The following is a 9,011-nucleotide window of genomic DNA, read 5'->3' as shown; positions in this document are numbered from 1 at the left end:
AGAGCCTTAATGTGTCAGTTTGAGGAGGCTACTCTTAAGTAGTCAGTCAAATTCACAAGCTTCTACTGACTCACCTTCATGCCCACTCGTGGACTAAGAGGTGCTGTGGGCAATGGCAGGAGAAGGCAGTCCCTGTAGTTTGGGACGGTCGACATGTCAGGAAATTGGAAACCAGTGCAACCCATGGTAGGACTGAATGCATGATGTGACATAGACACCAGGCAGAGAGGAGAAGGACTGAAATGTGTGTGTCTGGGTCTGTGTGTGCCTCAAGGGAGGTGGGGGAAACAGTAGGAAGGGTGGAAAGGTCTGGGTAACAAAAGAGATTAATTGGTATAACAGGACTAGAGTGGGCTTTAAGTCTGATAAAAGAGAAATTGGGTTGTGGGGCGGAGTGAGGGAAACTCCTTTTGTGGATCTGGGGACTCCCAGGTCTATGTCCTTGCCAGGCTAGGGCATAAAACAGAGTGACAGGCTCCCCTTTCTTCTGTCTGCAACCCTAAGATTGTCAGTATCCAGGTGTAAAAGGCTCTCACCAGCATATTCCCAGTTGGGTAGGAGAATTGCCTTTCTTCTCTAGGCCCCAGTGACCCCTCTCCCCAAATCATTTCCTGTTTGGGGCTCTGGTTGCCTTGTGGAAGATTGCTTGATCATCTGCCTGAGTCTACCCTGCCATAACTCCTTCCCCATACTCTTTTCCCTTCTCCCTCTTCCTCTCCCTTTCTTCCTCCTCCCTTTGTCTCTCCCTCTTTTCTTTTCCCTGGTCTGTCTCCTCCCTTTCTTCCCTTCTCTCTCCCCCTTTCACTCCCCCTAGCCCAAATGTATCTTCTTTTCATTTGCAGGGAACTAAAATGGAATTTCTTTAGTCGGTGTAAGCAGTTTGGGAGGGAATTGGGATGGAATTTGTCTCTTATAGGATTAGGCTCTAATATGAATACTGATGTTCCCCCTAGAAAATCTAGTGAGACAAGGCACTCTTAAGACTTTCCTAGCTCCAAATCTTTTGTTATTTTTTTAAATGCAGTTTAAAAATTCTTTTTCAGTTCTAAATTCTCTCCCCCTCCTCCACTCAATGAGAAGACAAGTAAAGCAAAACTTATTACAAGTATGTATAATCATGCAAAACAAATTTCTGCACTGGCTATGTTCCCCCATCCCCCCCAAAGAAAAGGACAAAAAAAAGAAAGGAAAAGATATGCTTCAGTCTGCACTCTGAGACTCTCAGTTGTCTGTCTGTAATGTAATGCCAAGCAAAGGCAACTTCCCAAGGTTCAAAATACCAGCATAGCTGCTCTCCATTTTATTCAGTGACAAAGTAAGAATAGAGAAGATCAAAATATGACATCATTCAAAATACAGCATTTACTAAGGGTGATTAAATAATCTCCAAGTACTACCCCACCCCAGGACCTTCCATTCATTCAATCAATTACAAAGTCCCTGTTCTAAATACTACTCCACCCCTAGGCTGTACCTTCATTTAGTCCACCACAAAGCCCCTCTTCTCAAATGGAGATTAGTTTCCAATCTAAGTAAAGTACATTCATTTGTTCAATCATAGAACACAAAAAGGTCAAAAGTTCCCCACCCCTGGATCACAATTGAATCTACCCCAGAGTTAGATCAAGTTTAAGCACAGCACTTAATACCCAAATGGAGGTCTTTTCTTCATCTTGACAGGAGGCAAGTTCTCAGCAATCTTAGTTCCTGGGGAGACAAGGCTTAGCAAGGCCACAAGATACATTGCCAGTCTCTTCATTAATTCATCCTCTGTCTGTAGAACAGTCCTAGAACCCCTGAAAACATTAGCAAAACCCTCTCCCAGGATTTCTGTAAACATACAACAAGAAAATCCTTCTTCAGGGCTTCTGAACCAACAGAAAGGTTCCCAGACCCCTGCAACAACAGCACTGTCCTTCACCAGTGGACAGTATTCACTCTGTCTGCAGGACAGTCTCAGGGCTTCTTATCCAAAAGCCAGGTTCCAGGACTTCTTCAACAACAGGACTGTCTTTCACCAGTGGACAAATCTGGCAAAACAACATCAAAACAGACAGACAAAGTACCAGCAAAACAGCCATGTCTCCTCAGTCCTTGGCCGCTCAGGGGGCAGAACTCAAAAGTCCAGGGCAATTCAAAGTGGCCCCCAGCAATTCTCTCAGTCTTTCTCTCTCTGCCTCCACGAGGGTGCTGCTTCCAAAAAGTTCTTCTGCCTCTCTCTTGTCTCTCCAGATCTATGTCACCAGCTCCTCCCAGTTCTGGACTCTCTTTTCAAGTCAACAAGTCCATCCCACAGGTGGAATTAACAAGCTCTGGGTTTTAACACAATCAATTTGAAAACCAAGCCAATACAGGGGAATCTTTATATTCCATTACTATCACACTAGGAGGTGGATCCGAATGTTTCATCATGAATCCTTTGGAATTATAGTGATCATCAAGTCGATCAGTTACTGAGTCTTTCAAAGTTGATTTATCTTTATAATATTGCTGTTACCGTGTAGGTTGTTGTTCTGGTTCTGTCCACTTTACTTTTCTTCAGTTCATACAGGATTTCTCAGGTTTTTCTAAAACCATCCCCATCATCAATTCTTACAGAACAGCCAGCCATTCCACAATCAATAGGAATTCTGCTCAGTTTCCAATTCTTTGCCACCACAAGACTCTAGCTCTAAATCTCAATAACTAACCACCATCCAGCACTTAACTCTCTTCTATTCTAGAATACCTAATACATACATATTTCACCTCAGAATGCTTCCCACTAAATGAAAAAATAAAAATAAAGAGGACATAGCATAACCCGATCTCAATTATATTATGAAGCAGAAGTCAAAATTGTTCTTTTGTTGGTTAAAAATAGACAAGTAGATTAATGGAATAGAGTAGGTAAATAAGACTCAGAAGTAATATAACATATTAGCCTAGTGTTCAATAAATCCAAGAAACTATAATACAAAGGGAAAACTTCTTGGGTGACAAGAAATGTTGGCAAAACTAAAAATCAGTTTGGTAGAAAATAGGTTTAGACCAGCAACTTATAGCATATGTCACAAAAGCTCCAAATGAATAGTCAACACCAAGATAATAGGTCATATTACAAAAATAATTAAATAATGAGAGGTACTTTTCATACCTGTGGCTGGGGGAAGAATCCTAAGTGTTTGTGTATCCATATATATGCATAAAAGATAAAGGAGACATTTTGGATTGCATAACATTAAAAAGCTTTCACATGAATTAGAATAAGAAGAGAAAATGTCCAGTGTGGGGAGGGATCTTTACACTAAATATTTCTGATAAGTGTCTTGTTCCTAGATATATAGGAAATTTACACAAATATATGACCAAGAACTATTTCTCAGTTGATAAATGGCCAAAAGATATGAGAGGTTTTCTTTTTTTAATTCAATTTTATTTTCAGTCCCAAATTCTCTCCCTTCTCCTCCTCTTCCACCCATTGAGAAGGCAAGAAAAAGTAAAACCCATTATAAATATATAGTATAGTATAGTCCCCCCCCAAATAGAAAGAAAAGAGAAGAAAAAGAGAACAGATTTTAATCTGCACTCTGAATCCATTTGTTCTCTATTTGAAGGTGTATAGAATATTTCTTTGTGAATCCTTTGGAATTGTGGTTGGTCATTGTGTTAATTAGTGTTTACTAATTCTTCCAAAGGTGATTATCTTTATAATGTTGCTGTTACTATATAAATTGTCCTCCTGGTTCTACATACTTCATTTGCCTCACTTCATTCAAGTCTTCCTCAGTCTTGAGGTGAAAAATTTTCAAAAGAAAAACTTGCAAACTCAATATGAAAAATATCACAAATTGCTAAAAAAAAAAAAATAAGGGAAATGCAAATTAAAGTAGCTCTAAGACTACATCACATCCTTTAAATTAGTCAAAATGATATAAGTGGAATTGGTCCAACCACTCTAGAAAACTCTTTGGAATGATTTGAGAAATATTACTAAACTATTCATACCTTTGGCCTTATTGACCCTACAATGTAGGCATATTCATTTTCATATTCATAGTCAATTTTACTACAGGGTTAGATTCTAAAATTAGCATAAGGCAAAGATCTGCATATAATAAAAAATTTCCTTTAAAAAATAAATCTTAAAGTTTAAATCTCACATGAAGTACTTTATTTTTTATTTTAGAAATATAATGGTTTATATTGTATATATATATATATATAACTGTAATGTATTTTCATTGGAAATACTTTTTTTGGTTTCTTTATTTTAGTATCACTTATATTTGCTGCTGTATTCCTCCCCCTTTTTCTTACAAAGAGCCGTCCCTTATAATAATGATTTTTTAAAAAAGAAAGTTCCATAAAATTAACTTCCACAAAATTAACTAACATATTAAAGTCTGATGTTAAATGTAGTATTCCACACCCGTGGTCCCCCTAGCCCCACTGACAATGCCCTAGTGAGATCATCTTTCCATAGCTCCCCCACATTAACTATCCCTGTCTTTTATCATCCTTGCCAATTTACTGGGTTTGAGGTGAGTTTGTTCAGATTTGCATTTCTTTTATTATTGGTGATTTGGACTATTTTTTCATATGGCTGTGAATAGTTTGTAATTCTTTTGAGAACTATTCATATCCTTTGACTACTCTATTAGGGAATAGCTTTTGGTCTTACATGTTTCTCTTCATTTCTATATATCTTAGATAGCAGATCCTTATCAGAGATGTTAGATTCAATGATTTTTTCTCAGTCTACCCGCTTCCCTTCTTCTCCTAGTTGTATTAGTTTTGTTCATGCAAAAGCTTTTCAGTTTCACATAATAAAAATTATTTTTTCCAGTACAGTATTTTTAATCATTTAATCACAACAAAAAGGCTAGAGTCTTTTAAAACAAGCTAGTTTATATAAGAGTAGATGGAGCTGAGATAGTTGCTATGGAAACAGTTGAGTGTAATGTTAAGTGTGTTTTGTCCATATAAAATGTCTATGCCAACATTGTCTAAATGTGGCTTATAGGGAGACGGTAGCTATTTCTGGAAATCTATCCAATTCCTCTCCAAGGAGAATTTTTTTTTTCCCCTGGGGGTGAGCAGGAGAGAGGTTACAAGGCTAGCCACTCTTCAGAGAAAGAGGGGTACCAGATTAGATTTATGTCTATTAGTTCCACTAAATGTTGCTGGTCAGAAGTCATTTTTACATTCAAGCTACTTTCCCCAGTATCCTTTAAAGGGGAGAATTTGGAACCCAAAATTTTAAAAAGTGAATTCTAATAAGAAATAAATAGTCCAGGAGTGGCTGGGTGGCGCAGTGAATAGAGCACTGGCCCTGGAGTCAGGAGGACCTGAGTTCAAATCCGACCTCAGATACTTAACACTTACTAGACATGTGACTTTGGGCAAGTCACTTAACCCCAACTGCCCTGCCTTCCCCCCTCCAAAAAAAAGAAAGAAAGAAAGAGTCATGTGACCAAAAAAAGGAAAAAAAATTTCTATAAAAAAGATATTTTTAAAAAATCCTTTAAAGGGGAAAGGATAACCCCAAACTTACATCCATGGGCTTGATTCCTTTCCTCCAAATACTAGTTACACAAAAGATCATCACAAATAGTGAATAGTGAGTAAATCTATTTATCCTTACAGCAAACAGAAACTGGAGAAGTTATACACATTAGAATATATCAGAAAGATATAGAATGAATGAGCTGTCTCCACTGAGAGTGAGATATCTCAGCTCAACCAAGAAAGAGGGCCTGATCACAGAGACTCCCCAAAGTCTGTGGAGGCAGACTAGAAACCAAGGATATATTGAGGATCCAACTTCCTGTACATATCTGCCTTTTAAAGTCTTTTCTCTTTTTGCCCAGAGTAGGTCCTGAAGAGAGACTGGTAACCGTGTGTGTGTGTGTGTGTGTGTGTGTGTGTGTCTCTTTCAAAACAGTAATGAAGAATGTCTCTCTTCTCCAAAGCTTTTGGGCCAATTCTGCCCCTCACACAGACACACAGTGAATAATCATTCTCTCCACCAGTCCAGAATCACACCTAAACAGTAGCCCACAAAGTCCCCTTGTTTATTTTACATTTTGTTTCCCACTGCATCCAGTCAAACTATTGATCAGGAAGGAGGAAGAACACTGACTTCCACTCAAGTAGGAAGAAAAAAAAGAACAAGTGAAGACTTAGATGACAGGAAAATTGAGGATTTAATCATAGATGAAAAAACATTGGATTTGGAGTTAGAATACATAGGAAGTCCATGGGTGTGGTGTTGCATGTTTTCAGACTTTTAATGTATTGGTTTTGTAGACTTTTTTCTCTTTTCCTTCCTTCCTTACTCCCTCCCTCCTTTTTTCCTTCTTCCTTTCTTTTTCTTTTTTCCTTCTTTCCTTCTTTCTTTCTTTTTCTTCCTTTCTGTCTTCTTTCCTTCCTTCCTTTTTTCCTTCTTTCCTTCTTCCTTCCTTCCTTCCTCCCTCTCTTTCTTTCTTTCTTTCTCTCTTTCTTTCTCTCTTTCATTATATGAGTTACCCCTTAGGGAGATAGGGAAACAATACCAGGAGTAATTCTGGTGATGTTAAAAGCTAAAAATATCCATAAAAATAAAATTCAAAAAAGAAGACAAGATCAAAACTTTTTCTGCCACTTTTTATTTATGTGACCTTGACAAAGTCATTTAACTTTTCTGAAGTTTAGTTTTCTCAGCTCTTAAATGTAGGTAATAGTGATTATGCCCAGAGTTGAAGAAAAGTTCTTTATAAATCTTAAGACACTATAGAATCTACCTTCCTCCCCACCCCCCACTCAGAGCCAATGCCCCACAGATTTAGGTGACGCATTGTGTGTGGCAGAGCTGGAGGGCTTTAAGCCAACCACCAAATGCTCACAGGCATCTATATAGCGTACTTCTATTGGAATTCAGAGGTATACCTAGCTATGTCTCCCAAGTGTGTATCCTGGAGACATTTCAATATTTCATCACCATTACAGATTGCAACTCCTTCGTGACCCCAGTGATGACAGTATCTCCTGTAGAGGAGATATTAGGATAAAATGATTTCACTACAACTTATTGAAGGGTGTGAGACTTGGAGGTACAGGATCTCCCTTAACTACTGCCTGTCTATTCAGTTGTTGTTTGTCCTTTGTACTTGAAGAGGACTATTGACATCACAATGTTGGGGTCAAGGTACAGTGTGTTTGGTTGTGGCTGATCAATACGAGCTCAGAAGGCTATACCACTGGGTCAGGCACAAGTAGTCCATTTGACCATTTGGGATGGAGATGTCTCTAGATTTGTGCACTTCATATTTTCTTTGTGCTACTGCACTGTGCTCAGTACCCAAAGTCACACACACACACATACCCACACCCATCCCACATATCTACCCATCACAGTTCTTCAGTGTGTGGGATGGATAAGAGTAGGGGAAAGTCCCCCCAGAGAGGCTCCCACCCACATTCCATTCTCTCCCCCACATGCCCCCTTACCACAGTTCTATAGTGGGTGACATGGTTGGGGGAAAGGTATAGAAAGGTTTTTCAGCTGGAAGGAGAAGAGGCAGGTTGTATGTGATGGGATAAGGATATGTCATCCTCTGATGGGATGCCTCAGGTCATATGCAGAGGGAAGGAACTGTTAGGTATTCACAAATATGATTTGGAACTGAGATAGACCTTAGATATCTTAGGATCATAGGTTTAAGCCTTAGAGATCATTGGGTCCAACTTCTCACTTTGTATGTAGCAAGAGGTAATTAGGCTGGATAGAGGCATCTTCCATGGTTTTGGATATGTGCTCTAGCTTCCTGCTGAGGGACATGCACCACCTTGCTGAGTTGTCACAGACTGGTCCCCTGGGTCTAAGGCCATACATTGATGACTTCTGAGTATTGACCCCCACCCCAGTCTATAAGAAGAGCAAGGAGAAATAATTAAGGCCTCTTTTAGGATTCTTTTCCATTGTTTTCTCTTCTTTGGATTTCCAGAAAGGGGGAGGGGATTTCTTTCCCATTTGGCTGATTCAAAGGTAGGGCTCTCTGCTTATATCTATTGGGTTCAGTCCTGAGGGGCCAGGGCCTGACTAGGGGTCAGGTTTCTCTCTCTCTCTCTGGGTATGTCCCTTGCCTGGAGTAGTTCCAGGGAAATTGCTAAAAGGAAGCTTAGGTTGGCTAACATGACAGGAAAGGAAAATGACAAATGCTGGAGGGGATATGGAAAAGTAGGGACACCAATGCACTGTTGGTAGAGTTGTGAACTGGTCCAACCATTCTGGAGAATGATTTGGAACTATTACCAAAGAAGAAAGATCCCTATGTACAAAAATACTTGTAATAGCTCTTTTTTTTCTGGTGGCAAAGAATTAGAAATTGAGGGAATGTCCATTGATTGGGGAATACTGAACAAGTTGTGGTATATGATTATGATCATACTTTTGTGCTGTAAGAAATGATAAGAAGGGAAGTTTCATAAAAACCTGGGAAGGCATATAGGAACTGATGCCAAGTGAGGTGAGCAGAACCAGGTCATTGTGCACAGTAACCACAATATCACAGCAATGATAACTATGAAAGACTTAGCTACTTTATTTTTCTTGCTTTTTTTTTCAACATGACTAATATAGAAATATGTTCTGTATGACTTCACATGTATAATGGGTATTCTATTGCTTGCCTTCTTAGTGGTTGGGGGAGGGGATGGAGGGAGTGAGAGAATTTAGAACTGAAAATTTAAAAATGAATAATAAAAAAAATGAAGTGTAGATATGGCTCATTGTAGCAGCAAGCACCCCAGCATCCCCAGAGTGTCTGCCAACACAGGTTCTTGGATCTGCTTTGATAAAGGAAAGCAACTCAAAATGGGTTAACAAGCTTACTTTAATTAGTCAGATATGTATCGTTCACCTAGTTCAGGGGAAACAGGTCAGCACCCCGAACTTCAAAGTATACAGACAGAATTATCAAGACAAAAACAGATCAAGTAGACAGATTTGCAAACTGTCCAACCATTACATCCATACCAAACAACATCTG

Source organism: Petaurus breviceps, unplaced genomic scaffold (assembly GCF_028583685.1).
Source record: "Petaurus breviceps papuanus isolate PSGF00001 unplaced genomic scaffold, PetGlider_PUasm1.0 176, whole genome shotgun sequence".
Classification (NCBI taxonomy): Eukaryota; Metazoa; Chordata; class Mammalia; order Diprotodontia; family Petauridae; genus Petaurus; species Petaurus breviceps.
This window is presented reverse-complemented; position numbering follows the sequence as displayed.